The sequence below is a fragment of the Canis lupus genome, chromosome 16, assembly GCF_003254725.2.
Source record: "Canis lupus dingo isolate Sandy chromosome 16, ASM325472v2, whole genome shotgun sequence".
NCBI lineage: Eukaryota > Metazoa > Chordata > Mammalia > Carnivora > Canidae > Canis > Canis lupus.
Window position 1 is genome coordinate 28,681,583 of NC_064258.1, and position 20,733 is coordinate 28,702,315.

Consider the following 20,733-nt stretch of genomic DNA (forward strand, 5'->3'; position numbering starts at 1 on the left):
TGCATAAACCAATAGATGCATAGCTTGACCGCCAGTGAACAGCAGAGTCAAACATAGTTTCTACATTTGCTTTCAATGAACTTTTCCATACAAACGAATCACATCGTTTGTTATGACTGTAAAGCATTATGGGAAAGTAGAAATTCTAGAAATTTTTGCCTAATCTGATTATGGAACTGGCCACTCTGGAAATACAAGCAGAAAAGTATCTTTGGGGACCTGTGTTACTTAGGTTTTTCCTCCACACAAAGTTTACTTCTGCCTCCTTGGCCCTCCTCATCTTCTTGCACACTCAACAGTGACAATAGCAATCACACGCCTCTGGTTGTGTTAGAGAACATGAATTTCCAGACTCATGAAACTGGTGAAAGTTTTTGTTCTAACCTAATGATCGTGTTTGTAATTTGTTTCCTTGTTTTCTAGAATGTCCGTTCTTTCAGTGACAGTACTGATTTTGAAATTAACATTCTAGGCTCTTTTTATCCATAAAAAATCTTATTTGCATTAGCATAATTTCATTACACAAAAGCTTGAATTTGCACGTGGGCCAAGTAAAAAGGGAAGTGTTTTTAAAGTAACGTTAACTTCCTAGTTAAAAACGAACAACTTAGAATAGCATTTGAGTGTGTTGCCATCTTCTCATTTCTCTATAATTAACGATATGTAATATCATTGCGATGAAACTTTGTATTTTATGTCACATACACAAAGGAGTCTGTTTCTATAGATTGGTTTATCTGTGTGCTCATGCACCACACACAGACATTTACACACTCATACACATTTGGCTCCCCTCTTTTCCCTTTTTACTTTATGATAAAGACTCCTCTCTTCCTTCCTCTTCAGCTTGCAAATTGTCAGTGAGAGAATGAGAAGTGCTGTCCCTCTCCCTGGGGCTGACTTCACTTTGCACCAGTGTTCTCATGTCCCAAGGAGAGCTGGAGAAACGTCATCTGAGTGTTTCGTGGGGGCAATGCTGCCCTCCATTCCCATTGTGGGAAGAGGAACTCTGGCTCGGCCGAATGTCTTCTTGATGTCTCCTGATGGGGCAGCCCCCAAAGCCTGCAGTTCTTCCTTCTGGGGGTCATTAAGTTCTAGAGGGTACAATGTGATCTTTTTCATTTTGCCTTCCTCACCCTCGCAACCCCTCCCTGCTCACTTTCAGAATTTCAGAACAAAGCTCTTTGGGGAATACAGTAAGTGTTGGGAAGGATAACTGATACTATTGATTTTTAAAAACAGATTTATTGGGGTGCCTGGGTGGCTCAGTCGGTTAAGTGCCTGCCTTCGGCTCAGGTCATGATCTTAGGGTCCTGGGATTGAGCCCCGTGTCAGGCTGCCTGCTCAGCAAGGAGTCTGTTTCTCCCTCTCCCTCTGCCTCCCCTGCTTTGTGTTCACTCTTTCTCAAATAAATAAATAAAGTCTTTAAGAAAAATAAAAAAATAAAACAGATTTATTGAGGCATAATTTACATACCATAAAATTCATCCATTTTAAGTGTATAGTTGAATGAGTTCAGTAAACTTATACAGTTGTACAATCATCCTTATGTTTAGTTTTAGAACGTTTTCATCACCCCCAGGAGGTTTTAGAACACTTTCATCACCCCCAAGGTCTCCTGGTGCCCATTTAAAGTCAGCCTCCACAGCCACCTGTAGTCCCAGTCAACCACTGATCTACTTTATTTCTATAGATTTTCCCTCACTAGAAATATCATGTTAATGGGACCATTAAGTAAACATTTACTCTTTTATGCTTTGCTTCTTTAATTTAATTTGGCCTAATTTTTTTTTTTTTTGAGATTCAACCATATTGTTTCAGGTTACAGTAGTTTCCTTTTTACTGCTGAATAAAACTATTCCAATGTGCGATTGTACTCCATTTTGTTTATCCATTCATTTGTTGATGGCTGGCTGGCTTTCTTCTGCCTTCAGTGAATAATGTGGGCTATAAGCATTAATGGCTATAGCAAATAATGTTGCTATGAACCTGGGTGTGCAAGTGTATGTTGTGAGTCTCTGCTTTTACTTCTTTTGGGTATATACCTAGAAGTGGAATTGCTGGATCACACAGTAATTATGTGTTTAATTTTTTTGAGGAATCATTGTACCATTTTCTATAGCAGTGCGCCATTTTACTTCCTACCATTAATGAACAGAGGTTCCAATTTTCCTCTGTCCTTGCCAACACTTGCTATTTTCTGTTTTTTTTAAACCTTTATTTTATAATAGCTGTCAAATGGGTGTAGAGTGATATCTCATTGTGTTTGATTTGCATTTCTCTACTGATTAGTGATATTGGGCATCTTTTCATGTGCTTATTGATGGTTTGTGGAACTTTTGAGAAATGCGTACTCAAGGCCTTTGCCCAGTTTTGAATTGGGTTTGTTGTTGAGCTGTAAGAGCTCTTTATTTGTATTCTGAATATCAATCTTTGACCAAATACATGATTCATTAATATTTCCTCCCATTTTGTAGGTCTCTTTTCACTCTGTTGGTAGTGTCTATTGATGCACAAAAGTTTTAAGTCTGATGAATTAAGCTTATTTATTTTTTCTTTTGCGGTTTTTGGTGGGTTTTTGGTGCCATTGCCAAACCCAATACCATGAAGATTTCCCTCTGTTTTCTTCTAAGAGTTTTATAGATTTAGCTCTTTTGTTTGGGCTGTTGATCTGCTCTGAGTTAATTTTTGCATATGGCATAGGTAAGTGTCCAACCTCATTAATTTGCATGTGGATATCCAGTTTTCCCAACAACATTTGTTGGACAGTTGAATGGTTTTGGCATCTTTGTCAAAAATCATTGACCGTATATTCTAGGGTTTATTTCTGGACTCTGCATTCTGTTCTGTTGGTCTATATGTCTGTCTTTATGTTGGTGCCACACTGTTTTGATTATCATAGCTTTGTAGTATGTGTTGAAATCAGAATGTGTGAAACCTACTCCAATCTTGTTCTTCTTTTTCAAAATTGCTTTGGTTATTTGGGGTTCCCTGAGATGTCATATGAATTTTAGGATAGATTTTTCTATTTCTGCAAAAACAGTGTTGGGGTTTTGATAGAGATTTGATAGATTTTGCTGAATCTGTCAAATACTTTGTTTTTTTTTTTTTTTGTTTTGTTTTTTAAAGATTTTATTTATTTATTCATGATAGTCACAGAGAGAGAGAGAGAGAGAGAGAGAGAGGCAGAGACACAGGCAGAGGGAGAAGCAGGCTCCATGCACTGGGAGCCCGACGTGGGATTCGATCCCGGGTCTCCAGGATCGCGCCCTGGGCCAAAGGCAGGCGCCAAACTGCTGCGCCACCCAGGGATCCCTGAATCTGTCAAATACTTTGAGCAGTATTGTCATCTTCCCATTATTATGTCTTCTAGTCCATGAGCAGGAATGTCTTTCCATTTTTGTATCTTTAAAATTTTTTCTTTTAAATATTTTTATTTTTTTTTAAGTAATCTCTACACTCAATGTGGGGCTTGAACTTAGGTCAAGAGTTGCATGCTATACTGACTGAGCCAGCCAGGCACCCCTGTATCTTCTTTAATTTCTTTTAGGAATGTTTTGTAGCTTTCAGTGTACAAGTCCTTTGCCTGCTTGGTTAAATTTATTCCTAAGGATTTTACTCTTTTAATGTTATTGTAAATAAAATTGTTTTCTTAGTTTCTTATTTGGATTGTTCATTGTTAGCTTATAGAGGTGCAACTGTTTTTTTGTTGTTGTTGTTCCCCTTGTAACTTTTAAGACCTTCATTTGCTATCATTTGACATCTAGAATTTCTTTTGAAAAATTTCACCCATTCTGATTCCCGTTTCTTTATATGCACTTGCTCCCTCCACTTCCCACCTTGACCCATGGAATTTTTATGGATAATTCTGTTTATCTTGGATGTTCTGAAATTTTATAATGATGTTCCTCAATGTGGATCCCCCGCCCCATTCATTATACTAGTCACTCAGAGTGTCCTTATTCCTTTAGTTCTGGGAGATTTTATTTGATTTTTCCACTAATAATTTTCTTCCTGTGAATGTTTCTCTTCTATCTTTATTAAATTCTTATGCTTTGGATTTTCACCCTTTGGGTTTATACCAGGTTTTTATATGTTCTCTAGCTCAATTTTCTACTCTATTGTCATTTAGTTTTAATTTATAGGGAATTTCCTTAACTTTTAAATTTAGCCCTTTTGAATAATGTTACTTTGGTTCTCAATTTTAATTTTTAAGAGTTCTTTCTTATTTTCAAGTTGGGCCTTTTGAATAGCATTATACTTTTTGCTTTATGGTTGAAAATCATTGTCTCTCTTGAGGATATTATTGTTTGGTCTACTTTTCCTCAGAATTCTTTTTCTCATGTTTGTGTTTGATTGTATCTTCTATGAGAAGGATTTCCTTAAGAGTCTGATGATCCTCGGCTCTCTGTTCACACTTCAATGGAGGCTGTTTGTGTGAAGGCGGAGGGGCTTCACTGGGGAGAGTCCAGATCAGGTTGCAGTGACCCTTTGCACTACACCTCTCCAGTGTCAGTATGTGGGGGGTCTTTTTTCCCATCCAATCTCCTGCTTCTGAGTCCTGTTGGTGTGTGTGAGGGTGTGCTTGCCTGCTTACATTTTAGAAACAGTGCAGGAAAGGGTGGAGGGTCGTATGCCTCACTATGTAAAGAGTAGACCTTCACTGAATTCCCTTATTTTTACTCTATTCCTAGCTCCTGTCCTTTGATGAACCCATCTGCCTGAATTCAGATGTCTTTGGTTAATTTTTTTTTTTTTTTTTCAGAGAAAAGACTTCCAGTTTCCTTGGGTAATAGGGAAGCTAGATGCTTGTGCTGGTGAGGATTCCTGGGAAGTCCATGCACTCCTAATACAGACTTGTAATTACTTGCCTTCCTTCCACTTTGGTTCTAATATCCACAGGCTTGTTGGCTGAAAGTTTGCATACACCACATCATTTTGAACATTTTGGCTTTGTATTTAATATCTGGTGGGGCAAGCCTTCTCCCACCCATCTGAATTTACTTGGCTAGTCTCAGACATTGATTTTTAATACAGATTTTTAAAAAATCACTGAGTATTTCTATGGAGTTATACAAATCTGTACATATTTTATGATAATTTAGTTTCTCAAATAATCCTGTTGGGATTCTAATTGAATTCCTATTTTTAAAAAAATGATTTTATGTATTTATTTGACACACAGAGAGAGAGCGAGCACTTCTAGTGCCTTGTAAGGGCCTGGAACATGTTAAGCTTTCAAAAAACCCCTGTTAAATAGAAATAAACCTCTGATTCCATTGCCTATGCTCTCCCTATTACACCATTCTATCTGATTTGTACTCAGATCGCAGAGCCAGCTGGTAGCAGAACCAGAAGAACTCAGGTGTCATAACTCACCACTCTGTACTTTTTATACCACACTTATACCTGTAAAACAATTCTTAGCAGTTATACACAGTCCAGCATAAGGGCTGTGCCAGTGTGAATGGAAGGTGATAAAGTCATGGAAGTCAAAGTGTTTTAAAATCCCAGAGAAATATCTCTGCCTAGGTCAATCTGTCCCACTCCTAGAACAAGCTCCCGGGTGGGTGGGCAGGACCGGCAGGTGATACCTCCAGTTCGGACGGGTACATTTATGGTGGGGCTGAGGGAATATTATCAAACTTATTTATGTTTTCCCATAGGAAGAGCCATATTTCAATGGCATGAATATGAGTGCAAAAGTAGGATGGTTTATCTGCCACGTCTGATCCATGTGGAGTTTCAGTAATAAAGTTTATTAGTGCCCCTGATTTAATATGACACATTTCCAGTGCAAATTACTCTGAGATCATCGTGTTCATAAAATATGACAGAAATCTTTTAAGTGTGAGCATAAGTTCTGAATTAATTTAATAACCCAGTCTGGAAAAAGGCATGTGGTTTAAAACATAACATTATGCACTGGGCTCTTACATTTCTCTTCCACCCACCCCTACTTCCCATGCCACTTTGGAAAAGCCCTTCTTTATGTCTTGGGTCATCTGACCTTTTGTCAGAGCTCAGGGTTTTACCTTTTCAAAGAGGTTTGAAAAAGGACGTGCTAGTGCGGCCAAGGCAAGAGGGTCCATTCCTCCGGACATTGGGGCTCCTGAGCACAGCTGGTTTTACTTCTTAATAGTTCCTGCCCCATGGGGATGGACAGGGACTGATGTGAAAATGGTTCTTAGCCTCTATGATTTATGCTCTTTAGTGGGCTGGGAGGTGGGTGGGAGAGTGAGCATGGCATAGACAGGACATTAGAGAGACACAGTTGCGAGGAGCATGAACAAAACCCCCCTCCATCTTTCCAGATGGAAAAAAAATTACAGCAGCAGGACACATGCCCCAACTCTCAAATGCATATAAAATCACTGCAAGTTGTAAAATATAAGTCATGGTTCTATTTATCTTGTGGCAGGGTAAAAAAACCAAATGAACAAACACAATTTTCATCAAGATAGAAAACAGAAATGAAGACAAAGCATGAGCTGTTTGGTGTAACTTGACCAACATTCAGCCTTCTGTCTTGGGCATGGACCTATGACTGCCATGGCAAAGAAATCTGTAACCCACACTCCCCACTCCTGCTCAAATATTTTAGGGCTTGGGATGGATTCCTTGCTCACCAACTAACTCACTTCCTGGGTAATCCTATTTTTTTCTGGGATCTCAAGGTCTCCCTTTTTCCTGTCCAAATAGGCTGAGAAACAGGACCAAAGGAACTCTGAGTCCTCCTTAGACGTGCCCTGAGGTAGTCCTTTGTTGTGTTTCCTATTTTGGCATCAAAATTGTGAATGGAAGGGCCACCTGAATGCCCGATGATTAGACTCCTTCTGACTGTGGTGCTTCCAGCACTAAAACAGAGCAGCATGTTCCAAATGATTAGCATCTCAGAGGTGGCTGCCCACAGCTCAGAAGGGATGTCATCTCACCGTCCTAATTTTGCCCAAGAGGCTCCATGGAAGGTAAATTTTCTTATTTCAGATTTTCCTCATCACCCCTAGAAATTGCCCACAGCGAGAGTTCTAAGCAGGTTTAGCAGGAGACCTCACACAATTTCTTCTAGGGAGAAGCCAGAAGAGTGATAGTAGCCCCTCCTTCAACAAGGGGGAGCTGTGGGAGGAACCTTCCTGGCTGAGGAAGCCACACTCCACAACCCCACGCCTGACTGGCCTCTGGTGCTGAGCCTCTTCCTCCTCTGTGCCTTGGTCCCCCTAAGCCCCCTGGCCGGGTGCCTTCTGCTGATTTCTGAAGCTTTCCCCTCCTTCAGAGAACAACTGGAGTCCCACCTCCTACATAAACTCCAAAAAGCAGCCAACAATGATGCTTTTCACTGGTCTCCCATTGTTATTGCTTAACATAGACATTTGGCACTTGGTGATATTCCAGTGAGCTTTTATACTGTGTGTTGTCTTATTTTGTTCTCTAATTATTTCCTGTGGGTGAGTCTTGTCTGATCAGCCAGGCTATAAATGCCAAGCCCCATCCAGGGGCTCGTAGTGCTGGGAGGGAGTGAATTCATGGGAGAAGATCAGAGTCTGGTTGTGGGATGAGAGTCGGGGCTAGGGAAGGGCCAGCCTTCCTGAGGAATGAGGTGTACTCTCAGCTGGGTAGGGGCTGAAGAGCCCCGAAACAAGGAAGGGCTCTCCTCTGGTTTCCCTCATGCTCCTTCGTTCCCTCCACACTGGGGACAAACAGACCACACTCCCATCTTTTCTCAGGACCTCTGGCCTCTGGGTTTTTCTCCTGCTTTCTCCCTCCTGCTACAGCACTTGGATCCCTCATTTCCTTCCTCAAGAATCAGCTCCAATGGCATCTTTTCCTGTACACAAAAAGCTCCTTAAAGTTGCTTCATAAGTATTTTTTCAAAATTCAATGAAGTGCCAGACAATGTGCCAGGAGCTGGAGATACATGAGAGGAGTGGGATATAAGCTTTACCCTTAGGAAGTCTGGAACCTGGTGGGTGAGACAGACACAGAAACAGTGACAACACAATGTGACAAGCATGACAGTGGAAATGAGAGTGGCGAGCAGAGGTGGTCCAGAGGGGTAGCTGACTCTTTCTGGAGTAAGTGGGGGCGGGGCCTGGTCAGGGAAGACCTCATCAAGGAAGTGGCAAATGGTTAGGTTCTGAAGAGTGGCCCAGGTTCACCAGTTAGATCGCCAGGTGGTGGGGGGGAGAAAGGTATTGGGGGGGGGGAGGCTGAGTACCACACACAGCAGGAGGCACCATGGGTTTGGGAGGCTTATCAGGTGTGGTTTGGGGTCGCTGTGGCACCAGGTATGGGGAGAAGGGGCGGGTGAGGTGGAGATGAGTCTGGAGTAGCTGGCAGCAGCTGGATCGCAGGAGGTTTTTATAACAACAAGCGTGGGTCCTGTAGTTGTAGGACATGCGGAGGCCTTTGAGGGCTTAAGGAAAATTATGTCAGGAAGGTTGTAGCAAATCCGTAAGGGAGTAGTGACACACAAGACAAGAGAGGGAAGAATCTTAAAAAGGAGTGGTATGGCAATAGCAAACATTTGAAGGAGGTTAGGTTACCTGAGGAATGAGTCCTATCAGTGGGTGTGACAGTGAGGAGCTTTCTGGTGTCCTCCAGGGGAGCTGTTCCCATGGACAGGTGGGGGCAGAGACAGTCTGCAGTGGGCTGAGGGGGGATTGGAGGGCAGGTGGGGAGGGGGGAAACCAGCTTGGTAAAACCAACTTGACCAAGAAGGGAGGAGAGCTATGGGGGTGTTAGCTAGAGACCGCCGTGCCTGGGAAGATTTCCTACACAGGATTTGTATCTGCTCCACCTCTGGAGGTCACCTGCTGCCCCCAGTACCTATCACACAGTATCAGACACATAGTAGATATTCAGTAATGGTGGGAAGGACTACTAAATGCATCACGCACATTTCCTGGAAGAGGCTGAAGCAACATCACAGATTTGCTCACCAAGGATTCTTTGCTGTCTAGGGGTGTTCTGGGAAGCAGTTGAAGTCATGAGCTCTGTTCCCAATCACATGCTTTCCTGAAGCACGGAAGGCAGACCGCCAGGGTGTCAACACCTCAGGTCACACCACATAATGCAAAGCCTAATTTGACTTTCAGGCTGATGTCAACATTTTGTTACCTTGCTGAGAAGCCCAGCTTGAAGACTACGTTAATTTACATTTGCCTGTGTTCCAACCATGCGTTCCAGCTCACAGCCTCAGGGCAGACACTGAGGTAGGCATTTCCTGGATGGAGGAGACCCCCTTCCTGGTATGCAGGAGCTGGGTGTGCTTTCAGAGCTCTCTGGGAGAAGTTTCACAAGCTCACCTGGTAGGGTAAACCCACTTAGAACCAGAGAGCCAACCATGGGAGGAAGATCCTCCTTCCACCTGCCTTTCTCTCACCATGAGGTGATGGCATTGTGATGCAGACAGCATGGTATGGGCTCCCCAGTTTAAGGACTGCCCTTTCTCCAAGTTAAAATCCTTTTCCATGGGGAATTGGACAAATACGTCCAGACTAGAATGTGGGGGAACAGGATTCCTGCCAAATTGGTCACAGGGAAAGCTCACTGGGCTTAGTCACTGTGATACCCACCCAGGTCCAGGTGGAAGAGCCCTCCTGAGAAGGTGTGCATGTTTCTAGGGCCTTGGCTCCTCACCTGTGAGCTTTGGGTGTACATGGGTGACAAGGAAGGATGCGGTGGGGTTAGGAGGTACGCTGTCGCCCATGCCTGCCCCTCTCTCCAGCATCCCAGCCTTGGTTTTGATCACTATTTGCCCTCTTTCCCGTCCCTCAAATGTTGTCCTCATGGTCTCATCTCTTCTTCCCTAGCTTCTCTTCCTGCTTTTAGCGCCAGCAGCATGGATAGCTCCTTCCTTTGTACCTCCTGGTCTAGCTTTATGATTTTTATTCTCATCATTTTTTTTCATGTGTCCGCCTCTATCTTTGAGCTGTGAGTTCCTTCCAGTGAGGCTCTGGGTCCTATGTAACTCAGCAGACCCAGTGTTAGCACAGTGCTTGGGGCCCAGCGCGCTCACTGAAAAGGTGGATGGATTTATAAATATGTCACTGCTTCCATTCTTCAAGGCCCATTTCACTTTTTAAAAAAAATAAAAAAAGATTCATGTATTTATTTTAGAGAAAGAGAGAGTGTGTGTTGAGGGGAGGGGCAGAGGGAGAAGGGGAGACAATCTCGAGCAGACTCCATGCTGAGTGTGGAGTTTGATGTGGGGCTTGATCTCACAACCCTGAGATTGTGACCTGAGCCGAAACCAAGAGTCCATGCTAACCCAGTTGAGCCACCTAGGTGCCCCATGGCCCATTTCACTTTCTATTGCCTCTGCCGATTTCTTCCAGACCAACGATCACTCCATTCTTACCATTTATTCAATAAACATTTATTGACCACCTAGTAGTATTTGGTACTATGAATAAATTTGACTAGATTTCTGTCCTCAAGAAATTTTATGAGTAGTTGAGAGTAGAGGTAGGTTAATCAGTAGTTAAGTGAGATAGATGCTGTTACAGAGAAACAGTCACAGAATAATAAAGGCCGTTCTTAATAACCTTTGAAAATTTATTTTAGTAAAGGTTTTATCACTTTGGTGCTAGAATAAAATTTTAATGGAGCTGAATGTAAAACCCTGAATTTGCTATTCTGTTGCATCATAGATTAAACATATTTTTTCTAAATTAGAAAATAATGTGCTCATTATAGAAATTCAGAAAAACATAAAAATATAAAGGGGAAATAAAATTATTAACCTACACTCAGCAATAACTACTGTTAACCTTTTGGTGTGTGTTCTTACAGCCTATTTATTATCTCTCTATAACTGTCTTTTTTATTTTTTATTTTTTTGGGAAAATAAAACACAAAGCTGGCATCCTGAAAATTTCATTCTTTTTTCCTCTTTTATTATGAATACTTTATCATGAAATATTATGAAAAATATGATTATCAGTAACTATGTGATGTGACTGTGCCATGACTAACATGAAAACTATTCTTATTACTTTGGCATTAGACTGTTTTCAATTTTCCTTTATTTTAATTAGCAGGAAAATCTTTGTACAAAGTTGTGTGTTATTTACTTATTTCTTTCCTTTTGGACTATTCATTTTTTTCCTATTGATTTTTTAAAGCCTTTTTACATATTAGGAGCATCTGTCTTCTGACATAGGTATTAAAATATATTTCCTGTTTGTCTATTAATTTTGCTTAGTATCAGAATTTGAAAGCCAGATCTTTGAGGACTTTACCTGTCTCATCTGAAAAGTGAGGAAACTAAAACCAACATATTTAAGTGATTCCCAAATGGCTCATAGGGTTGGGAGCAGAGCATGCCTAGAACCCTTGGTTCTGGGCTTTCGACATATTCTTCAGGAATGCACCAGTACTGACCATATATCACTGTTCTTTGCTTTCCAATGGCGTCATTTGTGTTGGTTTTGCCTTCCTATATGGAGCGCAGGGGTTGTTTCCTACATCTGTTCTCTACCCCATCTGGTTCCCACCCAACCGCTTCCCCTGTTTCCTGCACATTACTTAGCATGTTGCTAACAGTTTGGCGATTATTTAAGCATACTTATTTGTTATAGTACCCTGGGATTTTTATTTTTATTTTTTTAAAGATTTTTACCTATTTATCCATGAGAGACACAGAGAGAGGCAGAGACACAGGCAGAGGGAGAAGGAGGCTCCCTGCAGGAGGCTTTATGCAGGACTCGATCCTCGGACTAGGATCACTACCTGAGCCAGAGGCAGACACTTAACTGCTAAGCCACCAGGAGTCCTTACATTGGTCTTTTTTAAAAAAAAAATATTTTAGGGACACCTGGGTGGCTCAGCAGTTGAGCGTCTGCCTTTGGCTCGAGGCGTGATCCCGGAGCCCTGGAATCGAGTCACGCGTTGGACTCCCTCATGAAGCCTGCTTCTCCCTCTGCCTGTGTCTCTGCCTCTCTCTCTCTCTCTGTGTCTGTCATGAATAAATGCATAAAATCTTTTAAAAAATATTTTACTTATTTGTTTGAGAGAGACAGAATATGAGCAGGAGGGGCAGAGAGAGAGGGAGAGAGAATCTGAAGCAGACTCCATGCTGAGTACAAGCCCGATGCATGGCTTGATCTTATGATCCTGAGATCATGACCTAAGTTGAAACTAAGAGTCCACTGCTTAGTGGACTGCACCACCCAGGTGTCCCAGTACACTGGCTTTTAAAGAGTTACCAATAATAATGCATAGCATCTCATTCGATGCTCACAACAAATCTGTGAAGAAGGCAAGGCCAACATCACCAACCCTGTTTTATAGAGGAGGAAGTTGAGGATCAGAGAATTTAAGGGACTTGTTCAAGATCTTACAGCTGGACCATGGCAGAACCAGGACTGCAGTAAATCTCTTTTGATGGGGGACTCTTAGTTCTCTCTGCTATACTAAGTTCTCTCTCCCGTAGGCTCCCTTGTTCCTGCCCTAAATGGGACAAAAGACAGATGGGCTGAAGAGGTGGAAGCCAGAGGCCTACTGTTACCTCTTTCCATCTAGGGAGTCAGGATCATGGAGCTAGGGTCTCGACTAGGTTTCTGGATCGAAAAATCTGGAACCCATGATGAGGAGCCAATTTCACAGTTATAAAACCTGCATTAAACAACCACTCTCTGTTCTCCATTTCTCCAGCCCCTGGCACCACTAACTTCCTTTCTGTCTCTAGGGATATACCTGTTCTGGAGATTTCATATACATGGAATCACACAATATGTGACTTTGTGTTTGGCTTCTCTTATTTGGCATAAGATTTTCGAGGATTATCCACCTTGTAGCATGGGTCGTTCCTTTTTCCCTTTCTATGCCTGAATAATATTCCATTGTATGGATATGCCACAACTTATTTGCCCATTTATCTGTTGACGGACAGTTGGGTGGTTTCCACTCAGCATGGGTTTTGAAGGACAAGATCCCCTAGAGCCGGAATCACTAGGTTGTCCTAAAAATTAACCTTTTCTAGATCCTATCCCAATCTCTGTTTGAAAATACTTTTTCTCTAGGTAAGAAGATGGAACTCCTCTTGACTCCAGGGGGACATTCTGAGAGCTCAGCTGAGGAGCCGAGGTGTCAAGGCACTGAAGGGCTCCCGTTTTAGGGAATTCCTAGGTCCCTGGTATGGACGGCTGCAGTGATGTGGTGGAGACTGTGGGTTCCATCTCGGCCCAGGGCCACCCTTCTGATCCCCGCCTGCAGTCTCTCTCCTCTACTTCGTTAACAGCTTCAATTAGCCCATGAGCTGGAGATGCTTCATCAGCTGCCTGAATCAGCAGCAAAATTAAGCCATCACTTTTATGAACTGCCCGGCGAGTTCTGGGAGGAACTCTGCATATTTTACATTTAATAACTTGCTTCTTGTTTTTATTTATAATGTTAATAATGATTTGGGGGGTGCTCTTGGAGAGTGCAGGGAGAGGGAGACTTTGACACAGAGATGGCAGGACACGTGGCAGAAGGATGACTGCTCTTAGCTCTGTTATCCTGCTCCTGATCTGCATACTCCCAACAGGTGTGAGGGACAACATCTGCTTCCCAACTCTCCCTACCCCCCGCCCCCCCCCCCCCCCCCCAGGCAGCTGGGGCTTTGGGAGCTTTCCATACTGTTCTTTCTCTGGAGGCTGAATGGTCAGGAGCCAGGGAGGAGTCCTGATTGTGTTCGGCAGCCTCTCTTGGCCTGCTGTTACTGTCTCCCTGTCCTGATGTGGCTCATGGGATCCAGGGGTGCTCAGCAAGCTTTAGGAGAGCCAGTCCATGTAGTGGGCTCCCTCTCACCTCAGACCTGCCCTGATAGCTTCTCCTATGGCCTGTCCATGGGTGGAACAGGTGCCAGATTGGGTGAAGGAAATAGGGTTTTGCTCTAGGAAATGTTTCATATGGTACCTGTTATTGGAAAATCTCTTAGCATCTTTCCAAATGAGTATTTTAGTGATTGTTTATTCTGGATATGAGAAAAAGAAGGTCCAGAGAGGGGCTAAGTGACCTTCCCAGGTGGCCAGCTAGTGAGCTGTAGCACTGGGGTTGGATGTGGGGCACTGGAAGGGCACGGGTTTCCCATTTCAGGGTGGGATGGTGGGGAAGCTTGGCCTCTTAAATCTGCCCAGCCTGGGTTCAGTTCCCAGCTCTGCCTCTGAATGTTTGTTTGACCTTGGGCAAATTATTTTGCTTCTCTGAGTCTCAGGATGCTCTGCTGTACCACTGGGAAAATCAGAATCTCCATTTTACAGGACTGGTGATTTACCCAAGATCATGTTTGTGAAAGATTCTATAAACTACAAGTTGCCATGCATATCATCATTATGGATTGCCTTCTACTGAGAAGCCTCCTCTGGCACATGGCGTTGTTGGACAGACTCTAGAGAAGGGGTTTGTAACTTTTTTCAGAAAGGGCTAGTAAGGGATGCCCGGTGGCTTAGTGGTTGAAAATCTGCCTTTGGCTCAGGGTATGATTCCGGGGTCCTGGGATCGAGTCCCCCATCAGGGAGCCTGCTTCTCCCTCTGCCTTTGTCTCTGCCTCTCTGTGTCTCTCATGAATAAATAAATAAATAAATAAATAAATAAATAAATAATTTTTTTTTTTTTTTAAAAGAAAGGGCTAGTTAGTAATGATTTTAGGCTTGGCATGCCTCACAGTCTCTGCAGAAAGACTCACCTGTGCAGGTGTAGTTGAAAGCAGCGTTTGACAATATGTAATTGAATGGGTGTGGCTATGTGTTAAAAGAACTTTATTTACAAACACAGGCTATGTAGGTCATAGCTTGTCAACTCCTGCTCCAAAGCAGCATGTTCCCAGGGCTAGGAGCACTGAATTCAAGAATGCAGGGCTGTCTGGAAGGAAAGTCCCCCGAGACACACGCGCTGTACTGTAGTCTGGTTGCTTCACAAGAACACTTTTTTCACCTGCAAATTTTCCCTACCAAGAATACAGTGTTAAAAGCTCAATTACCCATGGCCTTGTGTGGGCTCCTCCAAAGGGAATTGCACAGACCTGGTCTCTACACTTCCCAGAGCTTGGCTCAGCTTCTGCATAGAAAGAGGGAAATAATCATATTCACCTTAGCTGCCTTCATCTGTGATGAGCAAGGAAATGCCCACCCGCCAAAGATTTTTTGGTTGGAAAGATTGGCCTATTTTGCTCCATAGCTGGCTCTTGCCTGGAAGTTTCCATTTCTATTGTCCCGGAGGATAAGGGAGGAGCAAAGGGCAAGGAAGAGGAACCCAGAAAATGCTAATAATGGGGTAGAATGGCAGCCAATTACTTTGAGCTCAGTGTCACCCAGACACCAGATCTAATCTCTGCCACCTTACAAGGTAGATTGTGATTGCCATCTTACAGGTGGAGTAGCAGAGACCCAGACAGGTTAGTTACTGCCCACGGGCGTGGGAGGGGTGGGGAATCCAGATTAAGCCGGACTCTATCTGATTCCCAAGCTTGTCATCTTCCCACGATGCCTCACAGCAAGGCAGATTTATTGGGTCTGCAAAACTCATCAGAAATTCATCCACCTGCTCGGTGCTGGCCCTCGTCCTGCGGGGCCAACATGAGATGGGGAGTGGTAGTCGAGGGAACAGTGTGCACTGAAAACCAGGAATCCGAGTCTGAGCTCTTGCTCCTAAATCGCCTTTTGACCTTGGGCAACTTGCAGATACTTGCTGGGCCTCGGTTTCCTTATCCGGGCCCTGAGGTAGTCTTGCCTGCACCTTCCAGCTTATGATTCTCAAAGCTTTCCTGCAAATAGCCTGTGGTGGCCAATACATTCAGTTTCTCTCCGTCTGGCTGCTCCATGGGAGGGAGGAGGGAGGGAGGAGGGAGCAGCAAAGCAAGGTCAATCAATTCTAGCCAAGACCAAAGTCTAAGAGATAGGGCGTGGCGTGCTGAAGGATGATGGCTGGCAAAAATCATTAGAAGCATCTTTCAACAATCTATATGCCGTTATCGATCTTGTTATAGATCATCTTCCATTCCTCCCCTACCTTTCTTTCTTTCTTTTTTTTCCCCCCCAAGATCTTCTGGATCAATACAGCAAGTGCATTGAGACTGTAGCAACACATTTAAAACCTTATAAAAGGTTATTTAGTTGCTAACAGTGCAGTGGTTTCTGCAAAGCCTGCCAAAAGGTTACAGCTTTTTGGGGATCGTAAATTACAGACGACAGGAAAAAAGTAAGTGCGGTTTTCTTTATTGTCTCGATGATGGATGGACTCCTGAACAGGGCAGAAAATACATCATATCACCTTTAATGGGTGTGCATTTCTGCAGCCATAACTCACAATTTTAAAATAGAGAATGGTGAAATATGGCGTTGTATATTCCACTTGTGACATATTTATGAGTCCTTGCCTTCTTATAAATACAGTGATTGCTATTTCAAAGCACCATGTCAGGTATGAGCTGAGCACAAACAGCTGGCGCGGCTGAAAAATTATAGCCAGAGTGGACGTTTTCAAAAACTCTCTCTCGCAGCAGTAAATTTACAGTGTTTGCACTAACTGTTATTAAAACCAAATCCATATCTTGGCAACAGGAATCCATTGCTCAGTAACAGCTGGAGTGACAGTGTGCCCCGGCAGCTGGGGTGAGCTCTAAACTTGGCCGTGGTGCACTCGGGAGGGGGGGGAAGGTCGTGGGCCTCAGAGGGAGACCAGGGGGGCTCCGTGGCTCCTGGGTCCGGAGTCCAGGCTGGGGCCCCCTCTGGGTCTGCCTCTGTCTCCTGCACGCATGCATGCTTGCTACTTCCAGCTCTTTCCCTGGCCTGGCCAGGGAGCCTCTCCCCACAGCTTTCTGTCTAGGACTTTGTACCTCTCACCCCCACTCCATCCATCCTCACTCCCCGTCTCCGCCTGGTGAGTCACACTGGTGTCTGGAGAGGGAAGCAGGGGAGCCGAAACCAGGGACGTGCTCCGTGCACAGCCCACGGGAGGAAAGACAAGGGGCAGTGTCCAGCGGGGTGGGATTGTGTTGGGGGAGGAAGGGGGGTGTGTGTGCAACTGGGCTGTGGGGGAAAAACCCCACAGCAACTAAAAGGCCAGATGGCTTACGCAATAGTAACAATTTTCAATTCAAGCAACATTTGTCTGGCACCGATTATGAGCAAGGCCTAATTTCAAGGGCTGGAAATACAAAAATAAATAAATAAATAAATAAATAAATAAATAAATAAATAAATAAATAAAAGCGGGGAGGGGAAGACATCATTTTCACTCTCAGAGAGCTTACAGTCTACAGGCTGCTGGAGACTCCACTAATAAGACCACACCTTGCATAGTTTTGTGTTTTACGCTTCCTAAGTCCTTTTCTTCTTTGATATTCTATTTGGCTGTTTCAGTAAACTGAAGAAAATGTGTAAGTGCATGGACCAAACTCCAGATATTATGTTAAGTAAAAAGAAAGACACAAAAGAATACATGTAGTAGGATTCAACGTGTATAAAGTTTAAAAATGGGGAAAACTGATCTGTGGGGAAAGAAGTCAGAAGGGTGCTTACTTTCTCATGTTATAGGTGAACTTCTCAGATTGGGCCTGTTTACCAAAGAGTGGTTCTCAGCCTCTTCCTGGCAGCAGCAGATTTCCCCTCTTGCTCACTAACACACCATCACCGGGAACCCAGATATGAGCAACCCAGAGGCTCTGCTCATGCACAATGGGTGAGGAGGGCACCCTGCTTCTCCCAGCACCCACAGGGGCCTCCGTCTCCACTATGGACATGAGGTCTCCAGAGAATGAGGTTTTAAAACCAATGGTCCAGTGATTTCCAACTCTGGCTTTGGCAACCTATTTGGAACATTTATATTGATATGAAAGGGTAAGTATAAAATTGACACAAAGATTTGGGATTAACTATATATGCTCATTCTTTTTTTCTTTCCACCTTTGCTGAGATCCTTCTATGTTCTGGAAGGACGTATTTGCTACAGCTGTGCAGGAGGCTGGATCTTGAAGGCGGCCATGATGTGGTCCTTGTTTTCAGGAATTGGCTGATTGGTAGGGTGGCCACTCTGTTCTGGCAGCAAGGACAGACGAAATCTGCTGGGACATAGCAGAAGAGGCTTCATGGACAGGGTGATGCTGATACTAGATCTTGAAGGACGAGTACAAATTCCCCAGGGGCAGCACTGAGGGGCAGGGAAAAGGAGGAACAAGAGTCCAGGGTGCTGGCAGCATGGTTTGTGAGGGAAGGGTGGCCTGAGAAAGGTAGGGTGAGGGCATCTTTTGGGAGATGCTGTCACCCTAAGGATTAGGCTCACCTGTTAGCGAAAAAAGTTCTAGAAAGTTTTGCACAGAGGCTAGACATCGTCAGATCTGGCCTCTGCAGCATATGGGAGTGAAGGGCAAAGAGCTGCCCCTGTGAGAAACTTCTGAGTGGGAGAGGCACGTTGAGTGGTGGTGATCTCAGAGGAGACTGCAAGCCCTAAGATCATATCCACAACCAAATAATAATCAAACAACAACCACTATTCAAAAAGGTTGGAAAAACTTGAGAGGTCCAATCCAATATCCCTATTTACCCACACTTTTTTTTTCAGGGATGGGAGCTAGTTTACTTGGTGTGTGATTTTAATAGAAATATCTGTTCAATCATAAAACAAATGCTTGCTTCTTGTAAGAAAACCAGACGATGGAGATAAGAAATAAGTTTGAGATGCGCTCCAGGCCAACTTTGGCCTTGGTATTTGGCCCAAATCTGATATTTGGCTTCAGTTTTGGGCTTGGCCTTTGGAGGGCTGGGTAGTTGATGCCAGCTCCAACATCATTTCTGGCATCCCTGAACCTGCATGTGATCAAGGTTTGTGGGATTGCATCGTATCTAATCACAACAGTGGTGATACGAACAAGGTGTGGCATTCACGTTTATTAATAGCTAAACATTTGTTTTGAAACAGAGGCAAGCCCTCTAGATATAACTTGTAGTGGGAATCCCTTTTGAGCTTTATATGTTGAAACATTATCAATCAGTTGAAGTACAAATGTGCATTTATTATGGTAAGAGCGAAGTGCTACAGTAACCATGAGAATGAAAGTTGTTAATTTTATGCACAAATTTATGAACTTTTGAATAGTTAAATAAATAGGGGAATAGCTGATGCCTAATATGCATGGTAGGAGACAATATGTTAGCTAGACGACTTTGGGAAAAAACATATCCTGATAACTATTTCGGGAACCAATAATTTTATGAAAATCTAAAAAATAACAAGACAAGAAAGTAGATTAGTGCTGACTTGAGTGTTTGTATTCCCTCACAGATTCATATGTTGAGACCTCAACCCCTAATGTGATGTTATTTAGAGGTTAGGCCTGTGGGACGTCCTTAGGTCATGAGGGTGGTACTTGGGATGAGAGCCCTTATAAGAGACCAGGGGCCCAGCTCTTTCTGCTGAGTGTGGACACAGTAAGGAGGTGCTGTCTGCCAACCAGGATGAGGGCCCTTGCTCTTGGACTTCCAGCCTTGAAAACCATGAGAAAGAAATGTTTGTTGTTTAAGTCTCTGGTACTTGGTGCTAGCAGTTGATGAAGGTAATTAGATTGTCATTAAGTCTCATTTTTAAGAATTATTTATTGTAATAACATTCATGACATTAAACAAAGCAACCTTTCAGAACTGTTTTAACTTTGAAATGTTTATGTCTCTTTAGGCCGTGAGTTTTTCAATGAAAAGCCTTATCTGAGAAGGCTTCACATCTTGTGAGGATGAATAAGAGGCAGGACGGCAGCTTTACTACCTTAACGTTTCAAAAGGAAGAAACATGCCAAAATCACATACAGCGTCTATGATAAATGATCCTCGATTCAGATGTAATAGAGAATATGAGAAGAAGGAAGAAAAAGGGGAAAATGAGACGCTTCCTTCAAAGTATGTTGCTTCTTCTCTACCTTGGCTGAAAGTGACCATCTCCTCGGGGACACGGATGCGCAGGGAAGGGGTGGTGGACATCTCTCTAAACTCATGATCTGGTAACAGGGTTTCTGTATTCCATGTGGGCCCTCGAAATTTCATGGTAGTCTTAATCAAATCGTGGAAAGTTTTAATACAAAATTATGTGTAGGGTTTGGCCTGAATCTTTTTTTCCTTTAAAGATATTATTTATTTACTCATGAGAGACACATAGAGGCAGAGACACAGGCAGAGGGAGAAGTAGGCTCCCTGTGCGGACCTGATGTCGGACTCGATCCCAGGACCCTGGGATCACACCGTGAGCCAAAGGCAGACAGACAACCACTGAGCCACCCAGGTTCCCGGTTTGGCCTGAATCTTAACCCTAGACACTTGGCATTCAGGTAGAATGTACCTCTCAATATAATGCACCTTGAGATATAAATTGAAAATCTGGGACACCTGGGTGGCTCAGCAGTTGAGTGTTTGCCTTCAGCTTAGGGCATGATCCCGCGTGGGATCAAGTCCCACGTCGGGCTCCCTGCATGGAACCTGCTTCTCCCTCTGCCTGTGTCTTTGCTCTCTCTCTCTCTGTCTCTCATGAATAAATAAATAAAATCTTTAAAAAAATAAAATCTTTAAAAAAAATTGAAAATCTTTTTTTTTTGTCCCCAACACCTAGTCTCTTTCCCATAGCTGACCAATGAATCTAGTGTGTTTTCTTTCAGACTTGTGAAATGTAGCTATAAAATCTTTTTGTTTATTTATTTTTTTGCCACAATGGGAATGTATCATAGTTACTAGTGTCCAATAATTGGCTACCTACTATTTATTTATTTAT

The 20,733-nt window shown here is 43.3% G+C and overlaps 1 long non-coding RNA gene across 3 annotated transcripts in view; it reads left to right on the forward strand.

The window, feature by feature from the left end:
• Window positions 1–20,733, forward strand: part of LOC118350979 (uncharacterized) — a 49,261-nt gene that overhangs the window by 17,738 nt on the left and 10,790 nt on the right. For all 3 annotated transcript variants that reach the window (XR_007402696.1, XR_007402694.1, XR_007402695.1), the window contains one exon: window positions 19,654–19,871. This is a non-coding gene — a long non-coding RNA (uncharacterized LOC118350979). The remainder of the gene's footprint in view (window positions 1–19,653; window positions 19,872–20,733) is intronic.